This window comes from Oncorhynchus mykiss, chromosome 8 (genome assembly GCF_057628025.1).
Source record: "Oncorhynchus mykiss isolate SJ-2025 chromosome 8, ASM5762802v1, whole genome shotgun sequence".
Classification (NCBI taxonomy): Eukaryota; Metazoa; Chordata; class Actinopteri; order Salmoniformes; family Salmonidae; genus Oncorhynchus; species Oncorhynchus mykiss.
Genome location: NC_143029.1, coordinates 18,235,795 through 18,252,310, shown reverse-complemented (window position 1 = coordinate 18,252,310; position 16,516 = coordinate 18,235,795). Strand labels below are relative to the sequence as shown.

At 39.7% G+C, this 16,516-nt stretch overlaps 1 pseudogene; it reads right to left on the bottom strand.

Annotated features, from left to right (window-relative positions):
- Positions 1-6: 6 nt before the first annotated feature.
- On the bottom strand, positions 7-1,195 carry LOC110529193 (4-galactosyl-N-acetylglucosaminide 3-alpha-L-fucosyltransferase 9-like; annotated as a pseudogene).
- Positions 1,196-16,516: the final 15,321 nt, after the last annotated feature.

Sequence of the window (16,516 nt, the reverse complement as noted above, 5' to 3'; positions counted from 1 at the left end):
ATTCAATTAATCATCATCATCATCTGGCACCTGCACGTCACATCTTTGGGAAAACGTCGAACAAACACAACAATTTCACTGATTCACACATATTAGCCTGTTATTATTATAATAGCCTAATTTCATAAAAACTGCTTGAGAGCAGGAAATGCAAGCTAGCTACAAATGGTTTGAGTATCCATTGTCGGAAATTACTCACTGGAAATCAGCCTACAAACAAATGGGCTTATTGAAAAATATGAAATTGTATGATTTCATCCTAATATGCAATGCTGTAGCCTACATAAATTACAAGGAGGGGAATTCTGCAGCAAAACATGTTGGCAGTCTCCTTATATACATTATATTCCAAAATGAGGTGTCCTGGTTTTCAGACGAGATCAGGCTATGTTTCATGAGCTACCATAACATTGGTTGAACCACAACATTGCAGAAGAAAATGAGCTATCAACCATAAATCCAAGTGTCAAGGTTATTACAAACGTTATTAATCGTAGGCACGACGTGTGTGTTCGCACAGAAATGGGACCTCTTTACATTGAAATGTCTGCGCCAGTCAAAATACTGCAGATTCATTTCTTCGTCTGAATGTAACAGTGTGAGTTGGTTAGCTTGCTCTTTGGGGGAGAGGAAATTATCCACATGTATAAAGTCATCTCTAGGCATGAGTTCTCATTTGCCTAAGAGCAATTGGCTCAGATCCAGCAGCTAGTGGGTTGTACAGCTTTTCAGTGATGTAATTTGTGAATTGAGTTCTCAAATGACAGATAGAATTTACAACTGGAAATTGTATTCAGGAAGTATTGATCATTGATGTGTTCTCTAAAGGTTTTTCCATAGGTGTGTATATCGATGTGTTTGACCAATTCATAGCTCACCCTGGCATGGTCAGGGTTCCAGTTGCTCACAATCCAGCAGACCAATTTAGTTTTAAATTGAATACAACTGACCCATAAGGCACTTCAATATCTGCATCTTGCCTATAATTCAAAGTCAAATTGAAAATATTTCCAAGACCTGGCTTTTAATAAGTGTGGGACGGGGACTCTAGATTCCTCCACACCCATTTTTGGAAAGGTGGGCACTGCTGCAATGGTGGTAGATTTGATAAATCACTTTTTGTGTTTCTGTGATGGATGATGACCCCATTTGACTTATTGTATAGGTCTCAGTCAGCTGTTAAAAAAACAGCCATCAATATTGAATACATGCTGCATGTGTCCAAATCATAGGAATGACCAGAAGGCCACAGCCTTTTTAAAACTATGGTCTTATTATTAACCTCCTTTGTAATATCGTCAAGATGTTCTTCCTTCTGAATTTGTCATTTTTATGATTCAATGGGTCTTGCAAGCCAGTTACTTGGTGGTTTAATAATGTAACAAGGCAGTAAATGTATTGGTTTTGTTTCAGTATGTATATTTTATCAGGTGATTATGCATTGTTTACCTTATAGCTTTTATATCACAAAAATCGGACACTATCTGATCACAGATGTCCAACATAGGAGGAACATGTCCATTTATTTTAGCTTACATAGCAAGATCACAATCGATGCTTGGGAAAAGATTATCAAATAGCCTAAGAAGCTCATACTGTAGGTTGATCATGATTGAGTAATAACCTATAAACCAACTAATTTCATACATTACTAACAAATGAGAAGATATGCTGGTCAGAGAAACTCAGAGGATAATCAAATCATATAGGCTGCTGATTCATTATACAGTACTACTGTTGCTTTTACGTTTAAAAGGGCAATTTACAAACCTTGCGCATCCCATTCATTCAACATTTATTCATCGCATTTGAGGAGGAAAGCGCACTGTGAATTAGGCTTCCCATTTGATGTTGACCAATCGAGCATAACAATTTGCAAACGAAATCATGTTATTTTAATAACAAAGATGGTAGATAAATAAGAGAGTTTACTCGAACCGTTTACCATTAAAAAAAATGGTCAATGTTCCTGTCTGTGTAGGTGGGCATGTTCTCTCTTACGCGAGTCTGCTTTCCCCATGTGAGAATATGAGTAGGCTATAACTGGTAGAGCCGTAACTAGGCTACATGTTACCTCTACACGCAATAGCTCTTCTACATTGAGCAGAACGGGCATCCTACAAAGGACCTGCCCTTACCTGGCACAAACCTAAAACAAGTAGGCTATATTTTCAAAATGACAATTAACCCCTCTATGGCCTACTCTTTAAAGGCAACACTTTTGCTCATTTAACATCAATGGCGAACAGTAAACACATTAAACAATATTGTAGCAATCCTCGCTAAATGAGCCATGTTATAATTCCCACCAAGTAGGTTAACTTAAGGATCGGACTCTTTTTTTTCCCATTTTCACCTAAAATGACATACCCAAATATAACTGCTGTAGCTCAGGACCTGAAGCAAGGATATGCATATTCTTGATACCATTTGAAAGGACACACTTTGAAGTTTGTGGAAATGTAAAATTGATGTAGGAGAATAATACACATTAAATCTGGTAAAAGATAATACAAAGAAAAAAACATTTGTTTTATTTATTTTGTTGTAACCATCAGCTTTGAAATGCAAGAGAAAGGCCACAATGTATTATTCCAGCCCAGGCGCAATTTAGATTTTGGCCACTAGCTGGCAGCAGTGTATGTGCAAAGTTTTAGACTGATCCAATGAACCATTGCATATCTGTTCAAAATGTTGTAACAAGACTGCCCAAATGTGCCTAATTGGTTTGTTAATACATTTTCAAGTTCATAATTGTGCACTCTCCTCAAACAATAGCATGGTATTCTTTCACTGTAATAGCTACTGTAAATTGGACAGTGTAGTTAAATTAACTACCCATATCAGATATGTCTATGTTGTGGGATTTTTTGTTGTTGCTTACAACCTCATGCTAATCACATTAGCCTACGTTAGCTCAACCGTCGCGCGGGGGGGGACACCAATCCTGTAGAGGTTAACCCTGTCGCTGCGATGGGTAGGATGTTTGCCTTTCAAGTCAGCAACCAGGGTTTGCTTCCGTGAACAAAAAGACAAACACTTCTAAATGAATGACATGATTAATCTACCAGACTCTGGCGTTTGTTCTTTTACATGAACTATCATCGCATTTGCGTAATAGAATAGAGTAGATTAGAGGTACAGTATTTTTAGGATTTAGGCATATAAGGCAATTTTTTTGTAGGGTCCGGTAAAAAAATTGCCATTTTATAAATGCCTTTCATGCAATCCTACGTATAGTCATAAAAAATCTTTCCCAGTGGCACGTACCAACTCACCCAATGATGAAAATATTGAATAGCGGTGATGCATGGACAATGCACTCGTGCCAATAGTCGTGTCTCCCAATATCATAACCTTAGACAATGTATTGCCATTACACATTATCCTATTTTTTTCCTATTTAGAATAGAGACAAACTTGCACAAAACACATTTTAGAGGTTTTTGGAGTCAACCCACCTGTCACTGTGGGAGAGAACTGGCCATTGCTGCCACTTTCTGGTATTGTAAAAAAGTATTTTTAAGTACATTTCATTGATTGACTGATTGATATTACATGAGAATATGCTGTATTGGGCCATTAGTGGTTGCTTTTTGTTCTGTGGCCCACCTAAAACCTTTTTACATTTCTTGACACACTAAAATGAATGAAACTATGTTTTTTCTGTAGATACAATCCAGTCTGAATATGACCCAATAGGAATATGTTGCAAGTGCAACTGGCTAATGCGTTCAGATCCATGGTTTGGGGAAACACTGCCCTGGGCCTGTATCCACAAAGCGTCTCAGAGTAGGAGTGCTGATCTAGGATCAGGTCCCCATCTGCCCATATAGTCTTATTCGTTATGATCTAAAAGGCGATCTGTATTCATACTCTGAGAGGCTTTGTGGATATGGGCCCTGGTTTATAGACTCTCCCGTCTAGCTCTATTAAGAGTTCAAGTTAAGGAACTGTGGTGAGATTTTACCCCATTTTGATGAACTTGTAGTTTCCAAGTACAGACTCTGGAGGGCAGTAAAATACAAGTAATGTCTTTGCATTGATGTCTGCAGATGACGTGAGGTAGCATTAAACCAGTCACAGCACTGTCATGGAAGCCCAAGATTAAGCTCTGAATAGGAAGCCACTATAATATATACGTCTCAGTTGTCTAGGCTAGTAAATACAGGTATGTCTCAGACTCACAGACATTCTTATAAACTGTTTTTACACATTAAGTGTCTCTGTGTTGGAAATCAATTATTGTCTTATTTTATGTAATGGTTATGGACCAACTAGTAGTTTTAATTTCTGCGAAATCCCCCTTGAAGATCAGCATGGCTTTGACATTTGAGAGGTTTTTGGTTGAATGGGAAAGCAGTGGTCTATGTAGCAGCAGCAGGAAAATGCCTCTGTCCTTGTAGCCACTCTGAGATCCCTCTTTCTTTTTTTCTCTCTCTCTCTCTCTCTCTCTCTCTCTCTCTCTCTCTCTCTCTCTCTCTCGCCCTCTCTCCCTGCTCTCCTGATTAACCTGTGGGCCCTGCTGTGCCCAGTGTCAGCCAGTTGCATCCTCAGACAGAGCAATTTATTTTCACAGGGATTTTTTTTCTACTTCAAAATGGACTCCATTGAAGCCTACAGAGAGATCGGATAACTCTTAAGCACTCATATGTAGGCTCGACTGTGCATCTAATTTAGATATAGGATTTACAAAAGCAAAGTGCATGGTCTTTTCTCCCACCACAGAATGGAGCTCTGTTTGCATTACACAAACAACTAGTGCACCTCCTTAGCATTTGATCTAAATCGTCAAGGAGCATTACTGTAGCAACGAGTGGAGGGAGCAGGGTAAAGGGGTCCATTTAGATAGGGGCTGCAGGTGGCTATTTCCTCTTTGTGTAAGACCAGATTCTCTCTCATATGTTTAGAATAAAATAGGACTGACCTTAGAGGAAAACAGGGAAAACATTCTGTCCTTGTAATACATTTTATTTTGTATGTCAATGAGTACACATAGTATTATTGCTTTGTTTATTTTGTGGGAGAATGCTACAACCTTGTGCAATGTGATATGCCATCTGTATGGAGATGCCTTTTTTTGTTGCATTTTCAGCAGGAGAGTATAATAGGTTGTGGTGAATTGGACTACAATTAGAAGTGTACTCATTCAAGTTGGTCTCATCCTGCACCCGTGTAGCATACACTTCACTATTGTACCATAGCAACAGTCCGGATGACAGGGAACTATTTTCACCACTTCCCAAAATGCAGTTAGTTGCCTGTTATAATTCATATTCTACATGTACTATGTTGATTGTAATGACAGGATACAGTTGAAGGACAGACTAGACAGACTGCACACACTTTTACATGAAGAAAGCTGAAAATGTGGTCAAGAATGTTCTTTGAGATTTTTTGTCAACCTTCTGTTAAAAGTGTGTCTAGCGACCAGCGAAGTGGTTTATCAATGAGAATCCCTGTCCCCCCCCCCCACACCAAAGGAGGGACAGGAGTTTTCCAATCTAACTGTATACTTCAAAGGCATCCTCTCCTCTCTTATGTAATAGCTACTTCAAACAATTGAACTTAAGATATTGTCACTAATAATTATTCTAAATGCATATATGGCTTTGTTGATGCAGCAGAACAAGCAAAATACACATTTGTTGTATGTAATTGTAATACTCTACATTATACACAAGCAAAAAACTACACGATGACGGACAGTGGTGTCTGAGCTGTAGGGAATAGGTCTTTCATAGGACAGGGCGCAAGCTGTGGCCAAAGATGGACTCTGATGGTATAAGATCGTTCCAGCCGTGTGTTCTACCCAGGACGAAGAAGACTAAGTGGGTAAGTAACATTATTTTCTTCAGCAATACGGTTTGGTAACACTTTATTTGGATAGTCCATCTGTAGATGCTCTACAGACTATCTACAGTAACGTTTCAACTAACTATCTACTAACCCTTACCCTAACCCTAGACCTAATCTTAAGTCTTAGCCTAACCCTTATTCAAAACCTAACCCTAACCGTAACCTTAGCAAGCAGTTGCTTATCAACAGATAGTTTGTTGATAGTATGACCACCTGTAGAGCATCTACACATGGACCATCCAGACTATCCAAACAAAGTGTGACCTACGGTTTTAACCAGGTGTTGCCATGACATATCAGAGATGTCATCAGGTTGTCACCTGTGTTATGGTCTGATGACCAGGGCCCATTCAGATCCACTAGGACTGAGACAGGGGTTGCAGAGAAAGGTGATTCCACAAATCCACACAACCTTTCAAAAGTGTTGACAACCCTGGTGGTGATCTTCTTCCGATTCCTTGAAAGGAAGAGAGTGAAAGTGTTCCTATGACTGCTCTGTTGTAGGTAGTGGAATGTAGGAGGAAGATACGTTATTCAGGACAAGCAACCATTTATTGCAGTAAAACCTCCCACAGAGAAGGAGCTTTCGAATCATTATGCAAAGAAATTGGGGTCACTAACGCTGCCACTTGGTTACTGTGGGCAAAGCTGCTGTTCGATGTCTTCATTTGTTTGCTTTCTTGTGTAACAGCAGAAACATGTTCATGGGGCATGTTTCACAGCTCTGTTCAGAATTGTACTCAAATAGCCCTGTAGTCTTTTAACAGCTTGTGTTACATTACCTCATTACACGGTTTGTCCCTCTTCTTATTTAGTCTGGAGAGTTAGGTCACAAATGCTAATGTGTGTTGTCTTATTGTCATGAAAGACATTGATCCAATTGATATGTAACAGTAAAACATGCTGAAAAAAGCAATGAGCCCATTTGTTCAATTAGTAGTTCAACACTTTTGGATTGACTATTATGGGTTATTTATTTTCTGGAGTATTGGGTGTGTGAAAATGTTGTAGCACTTTTATCGAAGCTTAAGAGTCTCATGAGTAAGGCTCTTGTGTCGTCTAGTCTCCCTTCTGTCCCCATCAGGAAGGAAAAATGAACAATGCCGATTTGCTTACTTGACATTTGGCTCTCTAACAGGTATAATAGAACATCCTGAAAGGCCTTGTAAGTAGCAATTCTGCCTGTTCAAACTATCATTTGTAACGATATACATCTCCTAGCCTGTTAGGTGTTAAGCAGAGAAGGAAATGAAACATGATAAAGACAGGAAAATAACAGAGTAGTGCTGGTGTGAGAGCACAATACGTACCTTCACAGTAATGTCTCTCTGGGATGCTCTCTTAGATTGAACACTGCTATATCATCCTATGGGTAGCATTCATGCAGGCCTGAATGTTGGAAATCATTACATGTTTTTTATTTGGTCTTTGCTGTCTGAGTGAATGCAGATCGTGAATGCATGTTCTGGTTATGAATAAATGGTTGACCTTAATTTCTTGTTAACATCTAGCTTAACAAGTATGACAGTGTAGAAGTGTTTTATCCAGTATTCCTACTAATCCAGCTTTGACCAGCATTTAAATGCCCCACTAATGATAGATATAACAAGCTATTAAAATTCAGACATTTCAGTTTTGTCTCTGTAAAAGTGAATTCCTCTTGATTGAAACGGGTCTTACTAATTATGCAGAAGCCAACTGGACATTGTGTATGATGGCAGTTCAGTTGGCCACATGAAGGGTAGAACAGAGGGGGTGGGTGTAGGGGGAGAGATCTTCAGCTGTCCAAGTCTTCTGCTGTAGTTGGAGAGGTTTGGAGGGTCGTGTACACAGCAGCCACTCTCATGCAGTAGTTGGAGATGTTTGGGGTGTGAACACAGTAGCCAATACTCCTTTCAGGGGTATACAGGCAACTACACCAGCAGTCTCTATTGAGACCAACATGTTCAGTGAGGGTGGGTAGACATTTTTATTTCTATGCATTTTTCTCTCCTGGGTGAGGTGCCCATCTATCATGCAGCAGAAGTGCTGGGTGAATTCACAAAGGGATTGTATTGCCCACAGCAGGGGCCTTGGTTTGGCGCTTATCTTTTCATTACCTGACAGGAGAAAAAGCCCCATGGTCCCAGATATAACCCTGGTATCACCCCTCAACAAACACTCCATCCTCTGGGGGACAGCTGGTGTTCAACAAGTGGCAAGGTGGAGCCTCACCTGACAGTGTATAGCCTAGCACTGTGATGCTCACCTGTGATCTGCCCTGATCCAGTCACAGGGGTGGAAATGCGTTTGTGAAAGGTGGCCATACTAAAGGATCATAACAACCCGAAGATGGCATGGCGGTCACCTACCTGCTGGGATCTGACTGATGCAAATGTCATTATATAAATGTCATGACAGTGTCCTGTTCTCACCCATGCATTCACAAGATGTCTTCATATTGACTATCTTTTGTAAGTATTTGTGATTTATAAATATCAGAAAACATAAAGTGTAGGTCTGTAGTTAGTGCAACTTTTGCGTAATTATTGTCCGTGTCTTTATTTTCAGCCGGAACAGGACCTTGTCCATGTTCTTGTGGCATCCTGGATCTGGTGCTGGTAACATTGGCTGTCAGTCTCTCAGCATGTCATTGTCATTCCTGAGGGCTCAGCTGGGAGATCCCCTTGACTGGCCATCTGGATGCCTAAAAACATGTTCTGTCCACAGATAGATTGACAGATATCCTTATTTTTCCTCAGCCGCAACCTGGTTATATGGAGCTGTACATGTCCTTGTTTTCACTGGGAACAGATTTGTATTGAAATAAAACAGGAGTCGCTGACAAAAATATTTTTGGGGTGAAAGGGTGTATGAAATGGATGCTTTGTAAATGGCTGACTGCCAGTCAGAAAGTGTAACTGACATATTGGTTTTGTCATTGAAATGTATCAACATCCAAAAGGAGAGAAGGATTGTAAAAAAAAATCAGAATTTATAGTGTGGTAGAGGTTTGGCACATATACAGTAGAATAGAATAGTCTGAAATAGCACCTGATGGATTCATTCTGACTTAGTGTTTAGTTTTGTCACTAACTCAATGATAAACATTTAGCTAGGAATATGATGAAAAGATGAGGAATTAAACTAATATGTTTGTGCCATGGTGAAAGCACAAGTCAATAACGAGGAGGCAGAAAGGTAAGTTTGGCTATTTACTTCATGATGCTGGCAATGACTGACCTTCCACACCTATGGGGCGTGCACGCTATACTGTATATGGAAGTGTCTGTGCACGCTCCTTAACGTACCTACAACCCAACAAGCTCTCACGATCTCACGTCAGAATTAGACGTTCATCCATGTTCCTCAACCAACAAACTTCAAAGTTGTTCCAAACATACAATTTTGAGGGTGGTTAAGGTTGATTTTAGGGATTACCTCCACATTTTTAAGAATCTTTTTTTAAAGGATGCTCTTAAGGATCCGCCCCTTTTTTTCAATATTCGCCTAAAATGACATCTAACTGCCTGTAGCTCAGGACCTGAAGCAAGGATATGCATATTCTTGATACCATTTCGAAGGAAACACTTTGAAGTTTGTGGAAATGTGAAAGGAATGTAGGAGAATATAACACATTAGATCTGGTAAAAGATAATGCAAAGAAAAAAACATGTGCATTTTGAATTTTTGTTGTACCATCATGTTTGAAATGCAAGACAAAGGCCATAATGTATTATTCCAGCCCAGGTGCAGTTTAGATTTTGGCCACTAGATGGCAGCAATGTATGTGCAAAGTTTTAGACTGATCCACTAAAATTGCATTTTGTATCAATAATGCCCAAATGTGCCTAACTGGTTTATTAATAACTTTTCAAGTTCATAACTGTGCACTCTCCTCAAACAATAGCATGGTTTTTGTTCACTGTAATAGCTACTGTAAATTGGACAGTACAGTTAGATTAACAAGAATTTAAGCTTTCTGCCAATATCAGATATGTCTATGTCCTAGAAAATGTTCTTCTTACTTACAACCTCATATTAATCGCATTAGCCTACGTTACCTCAACCGTCCCGTTGGGGACCCACCAATCCTATAATTAAGGTTAGGGTTAAGTTTAGGAATTAACTCCGAAGGGTTAAGGTTTGGATAGGCTTAAAACCAAAATCTCTAAAACAACTTTTTAGCACTGGATTCAAACATGCAACCGTCAGCACCAGAGGCAAATGCCTTCCCCACACCCCAGCATAACCGAAACCTACTTGAAGGTAACAGCGCTCACTGCTGCCCCCTAGTGGCTGGTTTCAACGGCATCTCCAAACATTCCTTAGACATGGATGGATGTAGAATACTGACTTGTGTCACGGGTGACCTGGCTTCATCATCACTATACCCAATACACAAAATAAACAGGGTCATATTTTACTGTGGAATCAAATATACTGTATGTATTAGTCCCAGAGGTAATCTCTAATTTTAACAGTCATTTTAGCAGTCATTTCTGCTCTCCTTTAGGATATAGCTTTGCTATGTATATTTAGGTGGCTACAATGTACATACAGTTTAGACCTACACACACACACGTGGTGGTCAGTGCCATTTATGATGAGGGAGGACATTTTTTTTGTTTATGAGCGTGGCCTTATTTATATTACAGAATGTTGGATGACTATTAATATTCCATTCACCCAGTTCAATGTAACAGTGATAGATTTAGGCTACTACATGATACTCAAATGTTCCATATACCTATCATGAGGTTTCTACAACCTAGCCAACGAGTGAAAGTTTACAACGCAGGTGCACACAGGACGAGACAATAATTTGAGATGACAGGCAGTGACATATGGACAGATAGTGACACATTCAATAATGCCTCGCACACTCTTGCCTGCATCTAGCTTATCTAGAGTGTAATCATTAATCCAACAGTTGCAAATTAGTTTCTATTAATTTACGTATTTTTATCCCCGTTTTGTCTGCTTCCTCTCACCTTTTTCCTTCGTTTGTGTACTTCAATGAACAACACATCAGCTGTATGTGAACAGGTGAAAAAACCTGAGCTACGCTTCATCTCTTCTCCGGCCTGGGTCTGGCCACAATACTTCGTCCACATCACAAGATACGTTTTCTCTTGCCAAACACCAAGGGAAGTATCTCCTAGCATGGCGTATCCAACCTTGGACAGAGGCAACCTCTATGTCCCCACATGCGTCCTGCATTGCCTGGAGAAGCGGCATGCGAGCATAGGGTTGGCGATTATACACTTTCCAGCGCCAGGCTGAGAAGAATTCCTCTATGGGCTTTAGAAAAGGTGAATATCGGGGTAGGTACAAAACTACAAATTGTGGATGGGTGGCAAACCAGTTTTGGACCAGCAGCACATAGTTATATACCCCCACACTGTCCAGGGCCATTGGTAATTGCCCTCTGTCCTATTACATTTCTTCCGCGGCGCCTGGTTTTGGTGAGGTTGAAGCCAACCTCATCCACATAAATAAATTAATGGTGAATTACATGGGTATCCAGCTCCAATACTCTCTGTAACAGACAAAAGGATATACAGATGAGTAAATATGGTATGTCTGAAATACTGGAAGTAGTGTTGCATACATACCTCTACAAAGTCATGTCGCATATTCTTGACTCGACTTGACAGAGTTTCTCTCAAATGGCACCTTGTAAAGTTGTTTCATCGTCACTCTGTACGGTTGGAGGATGCGTTGTATGGTCGACAGGCTTACAGCATTGATGTTGTTAAATATGGTGTCATTATTCAAGATATGCTCTCTTATCTCTCAAATCCCAATTGCATTGTTGGCCAAAACCATATTTATAATTGCAGTCTCTTGTACATCTGTAAACAAGCGTTCTCGTCCTCCATGATGTCTTTGCCTTTCCACTCTGTACAGAATTCAAACACAGTATGTGTTCAGCATAGGTACTGTAAACAATGTACAAAAAAATGTAGTACAGCATGATAACCAACCTCATTAATTCAATGCAGTGCAGTAAATGGATGGCTTAGAGTTAGAAATGTTTATGCAATACTATGCAGTCATACGTATTTTACAGTACATTACTGTAATGCTAAAATAGTCATTAGATAGTTGCATGCCTGTTCTCATTTCTGAAGGTTCAAATTATGGACGCCACTGTAAATCGACTCTCAGTCCAGCCTCTCTCATGGTCAAACTGTGGTTGATCACATGGTCAACAAGTGTTGCCCTAATCTCATCAGAGATGGCTCACCTTCCTTCTTTTCTTTGCCCTCGTCCTCTTCTTCCTCTTCCTCTCCCTCCTACTCCTCTTGCTCTCTCTCCATTGTTGGCATCCATTGTTCAAAGCAGGTAATCTGACCTTTGACCTATTGATAGGCCTATATTACAGTAAAGCAGGGATTGGTTAGTGATCAGTTAAGCTATTAGTGTTTGCACATGTGAGGAGTGTGTGTGACCTGGTGAATAAGTATAGCATTTTGATTAGTTTTGTTTGGAAAAAGGAAAGCAAGTCACTTCCTGTTATATTTTTGTGTTTTAGGTAGAAAACTGTGTGTAGTGTTTTGAAAAAAGTGTTTTATGCAATTGACAACTGAGTCAAAGGCTGAGAAATAGCTTATGGTTTTGGATATTTGGTGTGTAGTTTTGCACTTTGAGTGAGAGGTTTCAAAAATCGTGTGACATGAAAAGATTTTGTGTGTAAGCAGTTGGAAAAAACTGTAAAGCCTGTAGTCCCCGCCCCTCCTTTGCCTCGTGCATTTTCTTCCATCTATTACAGTATCCCCCCCTCCACACACGCACACACACATGCTTGAAAAAATACTTTCCTTATTTTCTACCAGATGAAATGGGGATTACTGAACCCCACAGAAAATTACCAAATGACGTAGGGTAATTATGAGTGGTTATGGGTCACAATTACCCATGCGCTCACAAATATTGCACGCTCAGGTTTTCAGTGAACTTGGAAAAAGCTGTAAAAATGCATAATCACTGTTGTTCAGCATGGTGATCTTTAATATGGTTGTTATGTTCCACATAGTTTCTCCAACTGATTATTCGATAGGGTGACATATGAACAGTACACTTACATAAATACATAAGTCATAAAATTCAATATGAGTGGGAAGGGTATTATTCTTAAAGGGCCTAAACTCCCTCAACCAATCATGAAAAGAGCACATTTACATTGGGACTTTTGTTCACATTTACATTTCAAATGTACTGTATTAACCAACAAAAACTGGATTGACTCTCTGAAACGCACATTTTTCTTCATAAACTGAATAACAATAGGTTAAAATGTGGCACCACTTTGAGAGTTTATGCAAGGCTAGGTCTCAGCAAAGCTAAGATCTTTATTTTTTCACAGTACAAGAAGTTTGTGGTTGAAATGCTTAAATAGATTCTTGGCCGGGGGAGCAGTGAACCTAAAAGGAATGTTGAGCTAAATGAATGTCGAGAAGTACACCTGATCCACATTAAACCCATTATCTTTGTCCACTCGTCCTGCAGATATCTACATTTTTCATACCTGTTACCTCACATTGGGGGGTGGAAGATAGAGTCACCTTTTATCCTGAAATACAGCAGTTTATTTCACATTGGGAGCTAGAATCTAGCAACTAGGTGAAGTGCATGATTTTGGAAATAAATTGTGTAACAATGGGGGAGGCTAACTATGATCAGAGTAGCCGATAATTGCATCCAGCTCACTGTCACACTGTAATGCCAAATCATGCTATACTGTATAGTCAGTGTTCAACCAACTGGTAGAGAGGCAGTATTCTGTGACATTTATGAGACTCACACACTATGTTGCATTCTTTTTCAGGGTCATTATGTACAGTGACTCCCTTGTTAGTGGTACAGGCTTTTCACTATGGCCAGCTGTTTATCTGCAAACACACACACACACACACACACACACAAAACACACAAACACACACACACTCTCTCTGCTGGAGTTAGAGGGGTTTAACTATCCTTTTCTGCAGCAGGGTTGCAGAGGGAGTGTGAAAAGTTCATTTAGATTTATCAACAGCAACAACAACAAAAAACAGAACAAAGAATAAAGCAACACATTCTCTGCTGGGACCTGTATCTACTAGCTCATTTGCATAAAGGTCTGCAGATCAAAATTAACGGGTGCTCTTTTAAAAATATTACTGTGCAGCTTGTTTCAAGCCCCCTCACTGTTTTCTAGTGCCTCCATATCAAAGGCACAGGAAAGCAGGGAGAGGTGGGAGTTGTGCGGCTGTGTATGTGTACGCCTGCGTGTTGAGTGTGAGTTTTTTCGGTCAGCTCCTGTCACGTTTTCTCTCCTTTTTTCCATTGGTCAGCTTATCAGTTCCTCATGCTTTCAGGCTTGACAGAGACTGTCTTTCAAATAGCTATTCAATTGGCCAACCAATTCCTCATCTCTCTGGAGAAAAGTAAGCTGACTAGTAGTTATACTTAAAGTGCAGCATGAGAGCAAGTGTGTTGGGGGAAATGTTTTCATAGGCCAAGGCACACACCTGGATGCTGGTCTACACAACTGAGGGAAAAGTGCTGTAGTGGTGTTTCTGCCTAGGCATCAGGTCTGAGGGGCAGAGTGATTCACTTTGTTTTATCTCTTCCTCTGAAGTCTCCTGGTTTCTTGATTGTGGTAGAAGGTGGTCATCTCTGCATATGGTCAAGATTTTTGAAGGGATTGTAATCATGACTGAAGCATTTCATCCTGTTCACATGGATGTGTTTATTCCCAAATCTGTCTATCTGTGAGTGTGTGCAGGGTGGGAACGTATGTGTTGTATGTGTTGCCTCGGCGTGTGGTGTGTGTGTGGGGTGGGAACCCGCTCGCACATTTGTATAATTTTGGTTCTCACATATGCTCAGAGAAAAATGTAATAAATCAAATTAAAAAGCAATACCTCCCATGTGTTCCTAACCAAAGCAGTTTCTGCACCATTTGTCATTACATTAAATTAGTCATTTATCAAGTTCCAATGTAGGTTGGACAATGTTTTCAAATGGACAAATATCAGGAAAAAAGTTAGAATGAGGTAGAACCCGTTACTAATGAATGTATATTTAGAAAAATAGTTGTGCCTTGGAAATTTCTCATGAATAAAATCAAAGTGAACACAACTAGTGTTTTCTTATTGATGTTGATGAATTATCATTGGGTAGGCGTGGTGCAATAAAGGGGATATACTTGACTGTATTTACATTATCTACAGTGTATGCTTAGCTTTTATTATTCCAGTAATTAATGTTTGACTGTGAGGAGAGGGCTTGGGGTTCAAATCTCAGTACAGAAGAAATCAGACGTAGGGGAGACCGGGGAACAAAGTAACTGTTTTAGGCTTTTGCTTAGTATGGAAATAATATTAGAGTTAGATTCATCATTTTTTTTTATAAACAACATACAGTACATGCAGTATCTTATCTGCCGTTACAGACTGTAAAGGAGTTTCTAGGACATACAAGTTGTGTACAATTCAACCGAAAGTGGTGGAAGTAAAATGTTGCTCTTGTATTTCTCACAGGGTTAATAGTAACAGGCTGCAAGGTTATTGTAACACGATATTCAATGGTAAAAATCAGGGGTAATTTAAAAAAAATATGATTTGAAGCTGATATTTTGATGAAAATACACAAAAAAAAAGACTTTTTTCAATTTATATTTTAGGTATGTCATATTGATCAAAAATGGAGTAGCCAAAATGATCTTCTGTCATTAGAATTGTATGATCAACTTCCCGTCCACCATTCTGTTTCTCCCTATAGACAGCAGAGTAAACAACATCCTTTGTTTTTCTTCTATCTTGAGCTATCCCATCTGCCACCTCTTAATTTAAATATGCATGAAACCAAACATTCAGTTAAACATGATGAATTACATTAAATACATCATGGTATGTTATCATTCATTCCTTGAAACATTGACATGCACAAATATCTTATCCATGAAGGGTACAATAGCTAATAATTCACAAATAGTCTTATAAATGTTTTCTGCTTTATTTTGAGTAACAGTATAATGACAAATTATAAAGCCTCTATACCAGGGCTCTTCAACCCTGTTCCTGGAGAGTAACCGTCCTGTTGATTTTCACTCCAACCTTAATCTAGCGCACCTGATTCTAATAATATAGTGGTTGATAAAGTGAATCAGGTTAGTTACAACTGTGGTTGGAGTGAAAACCTACAGGAGATTAGCTCTCCAGGAACAGAGTTGGAGTGAAAACATACAGGAGGGTAGCTCTCCAGGAACAGAGTTGGAGTGAAAACCTACAGGAGGGTAGCTCTCCAGGAACAGAGTTGGAGTGAAAACCTACAGGAGGGTAGCTCTCCAGGAACAGAGTTGGAGTGAAAACCTACAGGAGGATAGTTCTCCAGGAACAGGGTTGGAGTGAAAACCTACAGGAGGGTAGCTCTCCAGGAACAGAGTTGGAGTGAAAACCTACAGGAGGGTAGCTCTCCAGGAACAGAGTTGGAGTGAAAACCTACAGGAGGGTAGCTCTCCAGGAACAGAGTTGGAGTGAAAACCTACAGGAGGGTAGCTCTCCAGGAACAGAGTTGGGGTGAAAACCTACAGGAGGGTAGTTCTCCAAGAACAGAGTTGGAGTGAAAACCTACAGGAAGGTAGCTCTCCAGGAACAGGGTTGGAGTGAAAACCTATAGGAGTGTA